This window comes from Eublepharis macularius, chromosome 10 (assembly GCF_028583425.1).
Source record: "Eublepharis macularius isolate TG4126 chromosome 10, MPM_Emac_v1.0, whole genome shotgun sequence".
In the NCBI taxonomy this organism is placed as follows: domain Eukaryota; kingdom Metazoa; phylum Chordata; class Lepidosauria; order Squamata; family Eublepharidae; genus Eublepharis; species Eublepharis macularius.
Genome location: NC_072799.1, coordinates 71745920 through 71763809, shown reverse-complemented (window position 1 = coordinate 71763809; position 17890 = coordinate 71745920).

The following is a 17890-nucleotide window of genomic DNA, read 5'->3' as shown; positions in this document are numbered from 1 at the left end:
CTAGAGTATCCTGCAATAAAGACACTTTTGGTTATGCAGCCAGAAGTGAAGTTATGGCTTTGCAGGATGCCATCCTGTCCCCCACCCCCCAGTTTCTTCTACTGCCCTATCAAGTGGCAGCAGGGGACCAAGGCATACATAGTGTGAGAAGTTGCGGGAAACCTGGCTACCCTAATCCTCCATAAATCTGTCTTTTGAATCTATTTATGTTTGTGGTCATCACTATATCCACTGGCAGTGAATTTCACAATTTAATTAATGAGTTATTGAATAAAGTATTTCCTTCCTTGACCTGTTGCTCATCATAGAAGCCATGAATCAAGTTTGAACTGATTTGTATCTTCCAAAATTTCACTTTTCCTCTCTTTTATTGTTATTATCATTGTTTTTATTTTATATCCCAACCTTCCCCAAGAAGCTCAGGGTAGCATACACAGTTCCTTTATTTTATCATTTCAATAAACCTGTAAGGCAGGTTAGGCTGATAAAGAGATTTTGACTCAAGTGGCTTTGTTTTCAAAATGTCTAGATATAAATTAACATTTGTTAAGTAAAACAATCTGAAATGCTGAGAAACAGAATGTTAAAAAATAAACTGTGACTCAAAATTATCTTATTCTTTCTACAAAAGTATGGTAACTATCTGGATATTTAATGGTTGCTATGCTGTCTTTGTTGATTTTTGGAGCCCAATAAATATGACACTGATGTATTTGGTTCTATTATATTTACTACATTTAGAATAAGACATTAGACATATTTAAACAAACCAAGAGGTAAAGCTGCCTGGGAACATGAGATTTAAATGTCTAGAAAAGATCAAGCTTTCTCCACTTGATCTTTGGTGAAATAAAGTTGAACTGAGATGTTTCAAAGCTGACAAGTCCCGGTGAATTCTGCTTTATGTTGGTATTACTGAATCGGAGAGCAGAGGCCATAGGCCTTATGGCCCTTTTATTCTTCCACGGTTCCGCTGAGTTGAGTCTGATGTGACCAGTTCTATTACACATATCTACTGAATAGCTAAGGCCTTGCTAATCGTGTTGCAGTTTATAATGGCTGTCTGCCAACCCTATTGACTCCTTCTGGCTATTGGAAAGACCCAAGTCCCTATGATTAATAGCATGTGACATTTGATTTTTTTGAAAAAATATCATGATAAAACAAAAACATTACAAGGCAATCACAATGCAGAAATCTCCTATATATTTGTTCCATTTCACCTGTTTAACTATCACAATCTATCTAACATACACTTCTTGAGAAAGTTCCATTAAGACTAGAAGGTTTTGGTTGATTAAATGTATTTTACTTTATTTATATTTAATAAAATTTATATCCTGCTTTTCTTTCCTCATATAGACCACCAATGTGGCTAACAATTTAAAACAAACATACTAAAATCACATTAAAAAACCATTTAAATCTACCAAAACACATCATTAAAACAGTTAAAACCAGAGCTTAAAACCATGCAAATACATAAAAATAATTAAAAGTTTAAAATAATTAAAATATTGGGCACAAAGGAGGAATCACTGAGGATATGCCAAACAAAATAAAATGTCTTCACACTAAGAAAACTACAGTCACTCCTGCTACTAGTCATATGCATTTGCTTCAAACAAAGTATCTCTCTTTATGTTGTTTAGTTTGAGACTGGAAAATTCTGAAACATTTAGAGCTATTAATAAAAAAACCATGAACTATTTACCAGTCAAGGCAACATGAGCTGTAAAATGACACATGAATTATAATTCAGTTGTAGGTAAAAAAAATTATATTCACCTGCCACAGGTTGTACAGTCTGTCATTAAACTTATAGCATTTACTCACCAAATTTCCATTTAGCTGTTTGACATTATGATTGGTCTTGGTCCAAATACTCTGACTTCAATTATTTGTGTGTTAGAGTTTAAGTTATCACAAGCATATTGAAACCATCACACTTATGACCTATTCTGAAACCAATACGCTTATGAACTACTCTGAAACTGTTATGTGAATGTACTCTATTTCTGGTCAAGCAAAGCGTCTATTTCCCTCATAACCACCCCTAAATGCTGACTGTTCTGTCATTCTACCATCTATAACTAAGCCTTCCTATACTAAAAGTCAAACTGAGGGAGAAGTAAGGTTAGAGCCTTTGGTGGCAGCAAAAATGTAAGGGAACACTAAGAAAGATAGCGAGGTTGGCTGATGGCTGGAAGGAATGACTGAGGAATGGAAGAAAGCAGGAAAAAAGAACAGGCTATAAGGACTACCAGGGGTAGGAAAAAGTTGGCAGGGTGGAGATACAGAGGAAAATGTGATGGTCCCTACAAGTCCTCTATTTGGGTCTCTATTTGTAATCACAAAAACAGGAAGAGAATAAGAAGCCTCTATCACCATTACACCTCAATTAGGCTGGGAGGAAACATTGAACAGATTACAGGTTCCCTCACTAGTGACAGCTTTCATACATTTAAAATCCATGCACATCAAAAGAAATTTATTTGACTATTTGGATTGGTTTATTCCAGCTGTATAAGTGGTTGGGGTGGCTGCCTACAACATTTGTAACATGCTACTCACTACATTTATACCTATATTATACTGATACTCATCACATCAAGCTACTCTGTTTTGAGAGTGCTAGGGGAATTCCTGCCTTAATTGTGAGACCCAGCTTTTAATATCAAATGGGATTCATTTCTCACACATTTGGCAGCTGAAGGCTAAAGGATCTTGGGACACCAGTGGAGAATCCGAACATCCTGTGGAGTAACACATTCTAATACTCTAGATATACTTGGGGGGTGGGGTATGGAGAGCATTCAGTTACATAAGCCTCCACCTGAAACCTAGAATGGAAGATGCCAGATAAAGTTTTTACCAATTCAATGCAGACAAAACTCATGTCTATGGCTAAGATGAGCACTCCCAAATGAAGTTTTTACCCTGTAAAAACTGAAGAAATCATGAAGGATTTCAGGGAGACCCATGCCTTTCGCAGGGCTGGTTCCAGGATTTGGGGGACCCCAGGCAGAGCTGTCTTCCCTTCCTCTTCCTTCCTTCCCCGTATCTGTGACCACCTTCCCTCCCACTCATCTGTATGCCTCCCACCTGCCGGTAAGTCCTACTCCTGCCCCTGCTCACAGCTTCCTGCACAGTCAAAAATGCTTTCCTGGGGGCACTGGGCAGAGCATGCAGCTGGAAGCATATGTGGTGGAGCTACGGAAAGTGAGATGGGCCAGGGGGGCAGCAGCAGTGGGCCTTGTCAGAAACCCTGAGCCCTGGAAGCTGCCTCACATCAGGTTATGCTGCACCAACCTTGGTCCCACTAATGGTTGTACCTCTTCTGCCAAATTATATGACTTTAGGAAATTGGATTCAATTCACTATCACTTCTACAGCTGGAATAAAATGTACGGCTGAGTTGGGAAAAAAGAAAGAAACCCATCAAGTTTTCCCTTGCCCATGGTAAACCTCCCTCTGTGTTTCTATTAACAACACTGCCTTCTTCCCCACTGTGAAGGGCAAAGGTTAAATATGCTCTGAAGTTTTTAATTTATGGTCCTTGATTTTGTTACAGGGGTTTTCAAAAGATATTAAAATGATATTGCTAACATTAAAATGATTGAGTTTGATACACACTGGAGGAGAAAGAAACCTCATATAAGGTCAAGTGGTTGAACCAAACTGAAAAAATGAACAATGCTGTTATAATAATCTCATCAATACATCAAACTGAACAAGTACTGAAATGCTGGATATCCTCCTCTAGCACTGAACTCTATATTATGTGAACAAGAGCCATTTCCCCACGTCTTAAAAACAGTGCCCCACTGATGGAATACTGGCGACTCTTTCGCGCTATTTCTGACATCAATGTTTCCAAAACAGAGGCAAGCAGTTACGATTTCATTTTTGTGGCACCATGAAAACAGAATTATAACTGCCTGCCTCCATTTTGGAAATGGTGATGTTAGAAATCGCACAAAACAGCCTTCAGCGTTCTGTCAGTAGGGCGCTATTTTTAAGACACAGGGAAACAGTGAAGGAGAAGGGTTTTTTTGTTTTTTTAAAAAGCTGTGTTTGTCTTAGACCATTGATGGAGCAGAGTCAGTAAAGTTGTTTTCCTCTCTCTTACCCAGTAGGACTGCTAAACACATTCTGTTATTACCATATATAGTGTAATGGGGGAGGCAATCCTTAAAAGTGAAGCTAGAAGTGGGTATGATCCGCAAAACGGACCTAAATTTGACATGGTCCCACCTGGTTCATGGTTTGCGAACACGTGGTTTGTGGGACTCATGTTTTTCACCAACTTTGGTCCATTTGGGCCAGTCCGTCAGTCCGTGGTCTGTGAGTCCAGACATCCTGGCGCCGATCTATCAATTCCTTGGGCAATAGAATGGATGTTCACAGACCTTCTGCAGCCCTTGGATCACACCAATCCAAGCCTTCAAAACCTTGATAGGCAGCTCTGGCTGCTAACCAACAAGAGAGCTCCCATTCTTCTCTATGCGAGCAAGTAGCAAGAATTGATTCCCTAGGCAAAGGGGGGAGGGACATTCTGCAGCCCTGGGAACACATCAATCCTAGCCCTTCAAAACTTGATAGGCAGTTCTTGGCTGCCAACCAGAGAGCTCCCATTCTTCTCTATGCAAGCAAAGAGTAAGAATTAATTCCCTAGGCAACGGAGGCAGCCCTGGGAAAACACCAATCCTATCCCTCAAGAACGTGATAGGCAGCTCTGGCTGCCAACCAGAGAGCTCCCATTCTTCTCTATGCAAGCAAGGAGTAAGAATTAATTCCCTAGGCAACGGAGGCAGCCCTGGGAAAACACCAATCCTATCCCTCAAGAATGTGATAGGCAGCTCTGGCTGCCAACCAGAGAGCTCCCATTCTTCTCTATGCGAGCAAGGAACAAGAATCAGTTCCCTAGGCAATGGCTGGGAAGGTGTCTGTGTGGTGAGTGAGGGGGCTCTTTCCACACCCTTTTCTGTTTGAGTTTGCTTCATTGCAACTTTTTGGTGCTGAAGTCAATGCAAGTCAATTGGCATGTGTCTCCTAGTATTTACTGGAAGTTTCCTGGGGGCGGCTGCTTTGGGGGGGTCTGTAACTCGACCTCTGAAATGCAATCTTGGCCAAACTTGGAGGGTAGCTGGAGGAGAGCCTGCTGACGCCTCGCTGTGAATTTGGCATCTCTGAATGTGAAGGGGGTGGTTCTAGAGCCCCTGGAAGTGACAACCATGGACCAATGATCTGGTCCCTGAATGGTGCGGGTCCATGAAAAGTTTGTGGTCCATGGTCCATGAAACATGATGGACCACGGGCCGATGGTCCATGGGGTTTTTCCTGTCCATGCCCACCTCTAAATAAAGCATATGACCATTTTAGACTACATTATTTGCTTTTTTATAGTGTGTGTGTGTGTGGGGGGGTTCTATTGAGATATGGCTGTAGCAAAAGAAAATATTTCCATATATATTCAAAGTAATGTTTTTGTATAAATATGCACATCTATATATCTAACTGAACTTGGCTCTGGATTTAGGCTTCCCATTTAGCTGATGGTGGTAGGCAATCCCCCTCGGGGTTTGCCCCATTGCCGGCAATCGCTGGCAATCGGTGGGAGGTGGAGAATGCCCACCACCGGTATGCAATCTGGAAAGGTGCACACCAGGTGTGCTCCTGGAGGAGTGCACACCAGGAGTGCACACCAGGTGTGCTCCTGGAGGAGTGAGACAAAATCACTTCCTGAACTAATGTCGTCATGCCAGCAACAGGCGTGCTCCCTGATCTCACTGGGGTCAATTTTGGCACCACATGGGTCAGAATTAGTTATGCCTGTGGCCGGCATGATGACATCATTCCCCAGAAGTGACATCATTGCACCTTTCCAGGAGTGTGCATGTGCTTCATGTGAGTGGGTGTTAAGAGCTCAGAGCACATAAGTCCCAGGGTATCTCCCCTCCTTTATCCACATAAACATTCATGCAATACAATTGCAGGGCCTAATACCATCAGCTACATCATCTTGGGCTCATCTACTAACTAACCTGTATAATATATGCCATCTTATGTCAGCAATGCAATCTACTCCCTATATTTGAAAATAGGGAAGTCTCTATGCAAAAGAATAAATGGACACAAATTGGACAATAAAATTGCAATATTCAGAGAAACCATCTGAATATTTTAGGGCATTCTGTTGGTGAAATAAAAGCCACTGTTCTCCTGTAAAAGAAATACAAAGTGAGAATCCAATATGGAACTGCTGAATCAAGAAGTTCAACACTATTTCTACTCCAGATCTGAAGAGGAATTTGGAATTTTTCACTCCGTGTTGGTACTCATATCTTAGGCTATCCCACCACTTATAAACTTTAATTACTTCTGCTAAATCTTTCTATTTTTTAAATTGGGTCTGTGTATTATGTCTCACGTTGCGCTTTTCTAGGTTAGATCTGATTTTATGTTAATCCTAGTTTGTCTTCTGATTTACGTTTAGAAGTGGTCCTAACCTACTCAGAGTGGATTGGTTACTTTTTTGATAGGATCTTGTTTTAAACTGGCCTCTCTTTTTAACATCTCCCCACTGGTGCGACAGGGGAACATGGGAGCTCGCACACTATGCTGTCCCTACCCCACAGCCCCTGGCAACCCTACCTGTTCCTTTAATAGAAGTTTGATGTCTGAAAATTGGTAGCTGAAACTTTTCATGCCATAGAGGTAAATACCCATTTAAACCCCTGTTAACGGTATAGGACATTTGTTTCACCAGGCAGTTGGCATCCCTGAATACTATAATTTCATTATAACTGCTATGTTCATGCCACATGAACAATAACAATAACATCAAGCATGAAAATAGATTTAGAATATATTAAAAGGTTCTAATAATTTTTTTGGTTCTAATAAATCTAGAATCTATATTAAACAATACGTTTAACTGAGAATAGTTATGCAGGTTATGTGACATAATCTCCTAAATGTTCAGTGGCTTTGGCGCAGACTGTATAGGAGTTCATGTTTTCATTTGCAACAAGATTAGCTAATTTCTTGCTATTCCTTTTGTATTTTGTCCATGATCCACAACACAGTAGTCAAAGCATTAGCTCATCACATCTTTATTGAAGTGTAAGGAGTGGCATCGTTGGTGATCTGTAGGAACTTGCTTCATTTTTTTAAAAGAATCACATTTAATCCCTGATATGAATTCTTTCTATAGTGGTGACTTCTTACTTGTTCCTTTACAGATCAACCTCTGCCTTGTTTAAAAATCAACATCTTCCTACTAAATATCAACTTCTAAAATACCAACTACTAAAAAAAGGTGTTGCCCAAGCACAAGAGAACAGTAACAAAAACTGGGACCCGAAGAGGGAATGTAGACGCACAGAGAAAATTATTCGTGCAAATAAAGCTCTGTTTGCTGCTTTCTACAGAGCAATTTTCACGAAAGAAGACACAAGCCACCATTGTGGCTAATAAAACAAAAGGCAAAAATTTAACCAGGCACACAGTTTTCTTTTGTGCACATTTAGGGCTGACAACTTTTAAACTGTTCCTTCTAGCTCTCCCTTCAGTATCATCCGTGAAAAACATCAACTGCCCATTTCAATATATCAAACCTCTATTAAAGTGATAGGACATTTCCCCCCTGGCCAGTGTTAACCCATGTCTAGGTCATGGGGACCTTAGAAATCTGATTAGGGTTGCCAGGGGCCCAAGAGGGGTGCAGGAGGCAGGTGGCAGCAGGGTAATAATGCTCCCACACTCCTCCATTGCACCAGAAAATGACATCATTTTCCAGCACAACAAGGGAGCCGCGGGTCATTCTGAAGCCCAGTTCCTAAAAATCACTTGTTTGGAGGTGAGTTTTACTCAACTGGGCTTCAGCTTACCCCATGGCTCCTCCATAGCCAGCACGATGGGGGACTGTGGGAGCACATGCACACATTTCTCCCCACCCTGGTGCCTCTCCCTGCCAACCCGGTGAATGGGGCCAGGGGGCAGCAGAAACAGTGGGGTGGTGGTGGCAAACTTAAATCTGATGTACTTATATACGAGTCCAAAATCTAGCACCATAAACTGTCAAGAAGAAAAGATGGGAGGGAGACAAGCACTTAAGCAGCAAGTAACTTTATTGCCCTATCCAAGATACAGGAGTAGGAAGCAGAAAACCAGGAGAAGAGTACAAGATAGTGCAGTTGCAAAGGTAACTTGGGAGTTTACTTATGGAAATCTTTAAAAAAAGCTTTATATGTTTGAAGAAATCCTCATTGCATTGCAATGAGCTAGGGTCTAATAGAAAATGACTATAAAAAAGGCCATCTAGAAGTAAGCCAGACAGGCTTGGAACCAGGAATAGGGACGCTTAAACTGCAGGGAAAGGAGGCGTGGTAAAGTGGGAGAAATAAAATACGTAGCCAGTCCTAAAGAGAAGGGCATGGCACTTTTGTGTGTGTGTGGAGGGTGGTGGTAATTCTGTGATTTTCACGATGGAAGAAGGCTTGGAAGCAGAGCTTACTACTGTAAATTGAGCAGTGGCAAAGGTCTAGGTGCAGAACCAACTGCCAGGAAGGTTTCTTGCAATTCCAGCAGTGGAAAAGGTTCAGAAGCAGAAAGATAGTATAAAGTCTTGAGATGACCTTTATATGTATTTAGAGTCACTGGGCTCCAATGGAAGAACAATATGGTTGGCCAAATTTAGTGAAAAACTAGGATCTGCAATGGTATTGGACCAAAGTGAAGAGTTTTATTTCCTGTTGGTGAATTTGAATTTTTTGTAAAGGTACTCAGGTAAACTAAGAGCAGAACTACAAGTGACAAAGGGCACAGGTTGGACACTTGTCAGCTTCCCTCAAGTTTTGATGGGAAATGTAGGCATCCTAGTCTTGCAGCTTGGCTCTCTGACTGCTGTCCAATGGACTTTTCAACTGTCACTTGTCCAACATTCCGCCAAGCTGCCTACATTTCCCATCAAAACTTGAGGGAAGCTGACAAGTGTCCAACCTGTGCCTTTTGTCACTTGTAGTTCTGCTCTAAGATGATATGTACCCAGGGGAACTAGAAGTCCAAACACAGACATGCCAGGCAAAGCAACCAGGGGACACCGGGATGATTTAGGTAGGATGAGTGAATTATCTCTGCATCAGGCCAGTTCAGTAAAGGCTGAGCAGTGGCTTGATGGCCTTCTGTGGGACTGTGATTGAATTCCTGGAGAAGGTTGTGCTGTGAAGGAAGCTCTGGGACCTCAAGTTATTGGGCTGCAAACTTGAGCTATTGCTTGAAGATGCGGATGTCAGGGAGCTCCAAAGGAGTAAATTAAGGGACTTTGAATGCTGTTCTCCTAGAACACTCAGGCTACTCCTTTAGGACAACTCCCTAAGGGTAATTCCTGTCAGTCTCAGAACCCTGTTTTAATAGGTTGCCAAACTGAGCCTAGCAACCATTGGGAGGGTTGCGGGGAGGACTTAAGGGGCTGTGTGACATCACTGACATTACCATATCACTTCCAGGTACATGCCACTTCCAGCTCTAGGAACTGCCAAAAACTGTATGGTTTTAACATATGATTCTATCATAAACTTTCCAGTGATTCCTAGAGCTACCCATTGTCATTTCTGGCTTGTATCCAGAAGTGAATCACTAACACAGAGACTGGCAGCATTTTTATGTTGCTGGCTGCAGGCAACAGCAGTGGTCAGTGGGAGACCCCCCATAGCAGGATGCCTGACAACTTTATTTAATTTCAAACTGGATATTTTATCCAGGCTTCCAACATTTTAAAGCTTGAGGATCTTAGGGTACATGCATATACAGGGGCTCTGGGAGTGAGGTTGCCTTGTAGGCAACACCAGATGGCAACCTTACACATTAATTCCAGTGTTCAGTTATAAAAATGGCTTGCCTCTTTGAAAACTATTGCTGAGTGAACAGTAAAGCTCTGGGTGTGTTTCACAATTCTTTTCCTCCCTTGGATCCCAACCTAACTTGCTTCCCTTGATAGTGTCTAGTAAGTGTACCACCACAAAACAAAGAAGCAATCCTAAACAGGTCTATTCAGAACTCATGTTATGCAACAGGGCTTAATCCCAGGAGAGTGACTTTAGGATTGCAGCCAAAACTTATAAATAGGAATAGGTTCAAACAAAACTAGATTTAAATGGTGCTTTATGACCAAGCAATGCAACAGAGGTTGTTTGTATAGTGGAAAGAGAATAAGACAAAGAATATTGTTAAAGACAGGCCTGGAGAAAAATGTCCTATCCCTTTAATAGAGGTTTAATATGTGGAAATGGTCAGCTGACGTTTTTCATGGCATGGAATTTTTTTTTTTAAAAAAAAGGTAAATAAAATCCCATTAAGCTATTAAAGGAACAGAACATTTTTTTTTCTCCAAACAGCTGGCAACCAAATAAACAGATGTTTTTCTCTCCCGAGGTCAAGTTTGAATTTAGTTTTTGTTTAATACTTAAATGAAAATTTTGTCCTGATTTTACTATAGTATGGACGCTAGCAGGAAAGTAATCTTCAAGCCAGTAATTTGTATGTTTGAAGAGTTGTAAAATGTTCTGGGAGAATATGTGTTCTTATAGTGACTTAAACATATTTTCCTGCAGAATCTGGAGCTATTTATAATTGTATGGATCTGATTATGGGACGCAGAGATTGTGCATATCTTTTCAGGAAAAAAGAACTATACTTCAAGCTTTAGTTTTATTGCTTTTATTTAGGAATTTTGATTCTGAACTGCAACACTATGTAAAAAATTTAACTGGCTTTGAGGAAATGAAACCATCCATTCAAGAAACATACCAGAACTTGTACAGGGTTTCTTACTTCACTAGGGAAAGCCTATGTTAGTGGATATTTTAAGATGTCACAAAAGTCAGCGGCATGTTGGCCAATAAAATAAAATCTTTGGCAAACTCCATGACAGAAAAATCAGAAGCAGTTGCCTACATCTGATCATATTTACCAAAGACTAACTGATGTTATGCAGTACAAATTGTAGAAATATGAACTTGTTTCATTTTCAGTTTGTTTTATTATTTTAGTTATTAATATTTTTTACAGATTCTTTTTTGTTGCCATTGATTTAAATGGAAAACACATTTTTTCATCTGTAACTATTTTTCTCTATCAAATTTGGATGAAATTATAAGAGATTGTACCCCTCATTCAGTCTATCCACTCTGCTAGATTGGAAGCTGATAGGAAAAAGTGGCCTCATTGTATAGACAATTTGGCAACCTAATAAAGAAATGAGATGGTAACAACAACAACATCATCGACAACAATAATAATAGGCAGGGCTTCTTTTCAGGGGGAACACGGGGGAACAGAGTTCCGGAACTTCTTGAAAATGGTCACATGGCTGGTGGCTGCGCCCCCTGATCTCCAGACAGAGGGGAGTTTAGATCGCCCTCTGCGCCGCTGAGCAGCACGGAGGGCAATCTCAACTCCCCTCTGTCTGGAAAAGCCCTAATAATAGGGAATCCTTGTGACGGTGCCTCCCACAAAGCCTCCTACTGCGAGCCACCCTTGTCTCTCTCTGGGTGGACAGGTTGAGTCAACTTTATTCTTCACAAACTCTTTTCTTCACAGTTCTTTTTTCTCATTTTATTCAGCGGTTGCTCCTCATCTCGGCCCAGCTTTCCTCCTAATGGGTCCTTACACAGCTGTTCCCTTGGGCAGAGAAAGATCTCCCAGTAAGTGCTGGCTCCTCCATGTGGGCTTCTTTCAGCCCTGACTTGTTCCCTTCCCAACCAGCTCCAGGCTCCTTACAAGTATTTTTACTGTGTTTTACCATGGTCCTGAAAGAATCAGAGTGCAGAAGGTAAGATATGAGAAAGGGCAGGGCACAGTTGCCCTCACCTACATGCTTAAGCCTTGCCCTTCCCCACACTATTTTATACATAAACAGCAGTCATTACATGAAGATGCCTCCTCTTTCCCCATGACATCTAGTTAGGCCCTTATTTTAATTAACTAAAAAAAGTTCGTCTTTCCAGCCTACTAGGGTTAATAATAGAGATGGGTGGGAGGTTTCTCATCTTCTGGAAATGGCATAGGTTTCCAGAAGATCCCATCCCGCCTACCCCCAGCAGCTGCTTTTAAGGGGAGTTAAAGATGCCATATACAACAATAACAACAACATCCGATTTATATACCACCCTTCAGGACAACTTAATACCCACTCAGAGCGGTTTACAAAGTATGTTATTATTATCTCCACAACAAACACCCTCTAAGGTAGGTGGGGCTGAGAGAGCTCCAGAGAACTGTGACTAGCCCAAGGTCATATGATCTTAGATTCTTCTCACTGAGCTCTTGCAGCTTGTTTGGGTTGGCCAAAGGCTGCAGTCAGATGTCACATCCAGGTGACGTTTAGCTTACACACTTGTATTCAACCCTCTTGTCGCCTTTCAAGTGCAAAGCACAATGAAGAAGTGCTAGTTTAAAACTTACCCCTGGCAATGTAAGCACATAGCTTAACAGTTAATTTTCATAAAAACATGGATGCCCAGATTCAGCTCTAACCAGCATTCCTTCATTGTGCTTTGTGCAAGAAGGGAGAGAGGAGGAGACGGGAGAGGGGTATGTATGCACACAGAGCAACTTGCCAGATCCATGCACATTCAGGCTTAACGTTAGTGGGCTATGATACTTGAACACAGCCTAAGTTTGATTCTCTCTCATATTATTGTCACTAATCTCCATGCATGCATATTAAACACTTCACTAAATATGCTGCATGGCATCCAAAGGCAGGAAGTAAGTATAAAGTTCTACCCTGCCCCTTTCTGATCAACAAGTTCTGTCTACTTGCACAGCAACATGGTGCAAGTAACATTTTTTGTCTAGCCAGTTTGGTGTAGTGGTTAAGAGCGCAGGACTCTAATCTGGAGAGCACGGTTTGATTCTCCACTCCAGGTTTGAAGCCAGCTGGGTGACTTTGGGCTAGTCACAGCTCTCTGGAGCTCTCTCAGCCCCACCCACCTCACACACTGCTGGCACCAGGGTTTCTGGTGACTGTAGCCACCATCCCACGCATGCACGCAGTGCGCATGCGTGGCCCCGGACTGCGTGATGACATCATCATGTGATGACATCATCATGCAGTAAAGCTGGGGCCATTGGCAAGTGGGTGTCTGGGGTGGCATAAGGAGGCTGCCTGCACTCCACACGCTGCCCCAGCTGCCTGCTGTCCCTGGCCTGCTGCAGCCGCGCCAGGCACTGGAAGGCGTGCCACTGCTGGAAGGCCAGGAAAAGCCACAGCGCCCGGTGGAACTCCTGCACCCACACGCCGCTCAGCCCTACCACCGCCCACGCCGCTACCCACAGGTTGATGCGCCACTGCACCTTGCACTCCCGCAGCTGCCTGGCCGCCCCTCCAAAGCACTGCAGCTGCGCCACGAAGGCCCAGAACTCGGCCCGCTATTTGGCCCTGGCACCCACAGGGAAGTGGGCCTCCTCCAGCAGAGCCGGCACCACCATTGATGTGGCGGCAGTGGCGGTGCAGGGCTGGCCAGCAGTGGCGTGGGCCTGTGGGAATTTAGCGTTTTCATTTCAGTCATGAAAGAGTTAAACTGTTTGTGTTACCTACTTAATTAGTAAACATACTTTGAATGTAACCATTAGAGCTTCGAATAAGATTCCTGCCATAGAAAGGGGAGTCACTAAGCATAATGAAGTAGGATTAGGATTTTCTATTAGGCAGTTTGTTTATTGGGGGCTATTAATTGATGCTATGTACTGAAGTTTTATTGCTTTTTGTTCACTTCTTTTTTGTCTCTAGTCTTCTCTAACTTACCTTTCTAGCAAGATGTAGTCAGCTTAGCAATTTATTATTTGCTCCAAATGTAACCCTATTTTTATCCTTTAGTAAAGTATTCTTACAGAGCTACACTGGAGTGTGTGTGAGTCTATTCTCATTACTTCCAATGAGCAATCTTTGCACAATCTCTGCTATATTTTCCTACAGGGCCAGGCAAGCCAGCTCCGTGGCATGTGCCTCTGCCCCTGGCACCCTCTCCGGCCCCGCGGCGCCCACGGCGCCCGCAGCCCCTGCCTCACCGCCTCAATGGTGGCACCAGCCCTGACCTCATAGTGTGTTTGTTGTGGGGATAATAATAACATACTTTGTAAACCACTCTGAGTGAGCATTAAGTTGTCATGAAGGGCGGTATATAAATCAAATATTATTTATTATTATTATTATATCTGAGCACCAATGTTGCCTTTTACCAGCAGATATCATGTCTTATCCCATCCCCATCTGCATGCTTGTATACCAGTCTGTGCGTGCAAAATGTTTGTCCATGTGCCTAGCAGGCAGACCCCAGAAGAAAAACAACCAAAATAGCAGTCAAGCAAATGAGAAGCACTACTTATGTAGAATTAGTTCACAGTCTGCTGCCCAAAGTGAGCCATGAATATGTTTGAAGTAAACACTATTTTGGAAAGTGTTCAGCGTAACCCTCTAAAGTGGGAAGATCTGTTTGTAACCCTGCTGATTGGTAACCATCCCTGTCAGTTACATTTCAGCTAAATCATTCCTCCTCTCTGATATCTATGAACCCTTAACTAGACAGCCAGGTGCCATAATAATGATCAGATCTGAAAATGGCCAATTATTACAGGCTTTTGTTAATTAACACATACAGGCTTTTAGAATCTGGTTTTGATTAATATCTGAATAAACATCCTTGCAAAACAGGACCAAATACTTTCCTGCTCCATTCTGAATTAGTCTAGACATTTCTAATCATTGTCTTAAAAAAAAACACTTATAGGTCTGGTTTGTTGTGATTCTTTAGAAGGCTGTTCTTTAAAATAGGTTTCCTTAAGGCAGAGGTGGGCAACTTCAAAGTGGAGTATTGCAAACAAATTATCTGTTGTTGATAATTTCCATATTTTAGTTTCTGGCCAAAGTGTGGGCAAGAAAGTTTATATTATTTATGGTAAGCATATTGCATTTATTTAATAGTATTGTTGTCTGCTTTCAAATGTGGAAAATATGAGCACACTCTTGGAAAAACTTGACACATAACTGCAAATAAGGAACAAAGGGGATAGAATTAATTGGGGCCTTTAAGTACTTCATTTTTTAAATAAGAGCCCTTAGCAAACTTTGAAATAATTTTTAAGCACTAAGGTCAGATGATCTAGAAACACTTTTCAAAAGCTAAACATTTGAATTTTACCAAGAACTTGCAAAATTTCTAAAATTGCCCTTCACTGCTATAAACATTTCAGGTAGAACCCCCCGAAAAATCTTTACTTTCCCTTATATTTGTTGTAAATAAAAGTATTTACAATTGTTCTCAAAATAGTTTTCCTTAGAGTATGTCAAGAGAACCACTGGAGGCAACATGAATAAGATGATTCCCTGCTGATAGTTTTCTCAGTGATAGACAGGGCTTTTTTTCATCTGGAACGTGGTGGAACGGAGTTCCAAAACCTCTCAAAAATGTTCACATGGCTGGTGGCCCTGCCCCCTGATCTCCAGACAGAGAGGAGTTTAGATTGCCCTCTGTGCCGCTCCAGTGGCGCTGAGAGCAATCTAAACTCCCCTCTGTCTGGAGATCAGGGGGTGGGGCCACCAGTCATGTGACCATTTTCGCTGAGGGCAACCCACTGAGTTCCACCACCTCTTTTCCCAGAAAAAAAGCCCTTGTGATAGAAGTACCATCTCGAAGAAGAAGTATCAGCTAGCATTGGGTGTGGGATTGGTTGGAATCTTCACGAGTTTACTAACATAGTTATTGTGCTATAAATTATGCCATAAATATTGTGTGATGTGGACCTAGAAGCTATCATGGTTGTTGTGGATTTTCCGGGCTGTATAGCCGTGGTCTTGGCATTGACCACGGCTATACAGCCCGGAAAATCCACAACAACCATTGTTCTCCATCCGTGAAAGCCTTCGACAATATACAAGAAGCTATCAGTTTGACAATTTACACTATCATATATACTGTAATGTTTTGCCAATAAATTCTTGTATTTTTTTCTGCTGGTTAATATGGTGTTTTAATATTTGTTATTGTGGTCTTAAATGCAGGCCTCTGAGGTGAGGAGAAGGGCCCAGCGGATTAATGGAGTGTGATACGATTGTACAGTAACTGTACCCTAGGAGGTGATATGAACTGCAGTTTTAGTCTGAGAACAGAGGGGAAGGTTTGCAGTCAGTCTTTATGTACCTTAGAGAGGTTGTTCTAGCTATGTGAGGTAAACTGACAGGCAAGCTGTGTGGAAAGGCCTGAGTGAATCTGTATCTGTGTGGATGAGAGGAGTGTATATTCTGTTAGTGATGATCTGTGTGAAAAATTTGTGACTAATTAGTCTCCGTGAATATAAAATTAGTATCTGTGATTATCACTTTAAGAATATAACTATTTTTCATATAACTATTTTGAAACTGCCAAGCTTATGAAGCTATTCTGAAACTAATATGCTTATCAAAACTCTGCAGCCATCACACTTATGTACCTATAAAGTCTACTTCTGATTAAGCAAAAAAGGATCTCTTTTTTTACCTCAGTCACCTCCATGAACTGACTGTTGTCATACTACCATCTATAACAAGGCCTTCCTATAATACCAATTAAATGGAAGAGATCTAAGGCAAAATCCTTTGATGGCAGTGAAAACTTTTTGGGAATGCTGAGGAAGTCATGGAGGCAGCCAAAATAGGGTTGCTAGGTCTCCCTGGCAGCTGACAGACGTGGGGAGCAGAACTTACCAGGCTTCTCCAGTGCTCTCCCTCCATGTGCAATGAAATTGTTTCTGAAAGCAATGTCATCACATTGGCCGGCAGACTACTTCTGCACTTTGTGTAGGGCTGATTCTTTAACAATTGGACTGCTGGGGACAGAAATTGGCCCTGTGCAAAGCTCAGGAGCACTTCTGCAGCCAGTGCAATGACATCCCTTCCAGAAGTGACATCATCACACCTGCCAGGGAGTGCGCATTTGCCGTTGTTGCATGCCAGTAATTTGCCACAATAGGCAAGCAGAGGGGTAAACCTCTGGGAGTTTGCCTGCCACCGGTGGACACCTGGAAATCTTAAATATATAGGTTACATAAGGAGGGCAAAATGCCGCTGGTGATGTAGGGTACGATTCAACCTCCAAAGAGAAGGTATTCTCAAGGTTAAAAAAAACTAGATAGAGAACACCTGAAGCTCTGTGTTTGTGAAAATAAAAAGATTGTCAGTTGTAACCAGGGCCCTCCTGAAGTAAAACTGTAATAAAGGTCCAAGGCAGTTAAAACTAAATTTCAGATTCAGACATTTTGAATCCACGCACCTTACATTTTTAGATTTCTCCATCTGGAAGCTCCTGAAAATACTGCCAACTTTGGGAGCAACTTCAAAGTGTCCTAAAATATCAGTCAACCAAGGAAGGAAGGAAGGAAGGAAGGAAGGAAGGAAGGAAGGAAGGAAGGAAGGAAGGAAGGAAGGAAGGAAGGAAGGAAGGAAGGAAGGAAGGTTAACAAAATTTTACTTTAGCATAAATTTTTGTGGACTGGTCCCCAATTTCATCAAATACAACTCTAGTTCACAAAAGTTTATGCTAGAATAAAAATGTGTGTGTGTTTAAGGTATCATAAGATTCCATAATATGCTAAGAACTGTGGAGCAAAATAAACAAGCTGTGCTCTATACATTACATTTTACGTGTAATCAGTATGGAACTTAAATAAGGCTCAAACCTTCGTATGAAACAAATGTAAAATGGCACCAGATGGTAATTTTAAAGTGCTATATATTTTTCAGCATTGTGCCCCATATGTGCTGCAAATGAAAAAAACCCAAAAAACAGTAATAACAGTGCCACTACTACAGTTGATATGTCTCCTCACATCTCACCCCTGCCCTTTCAGC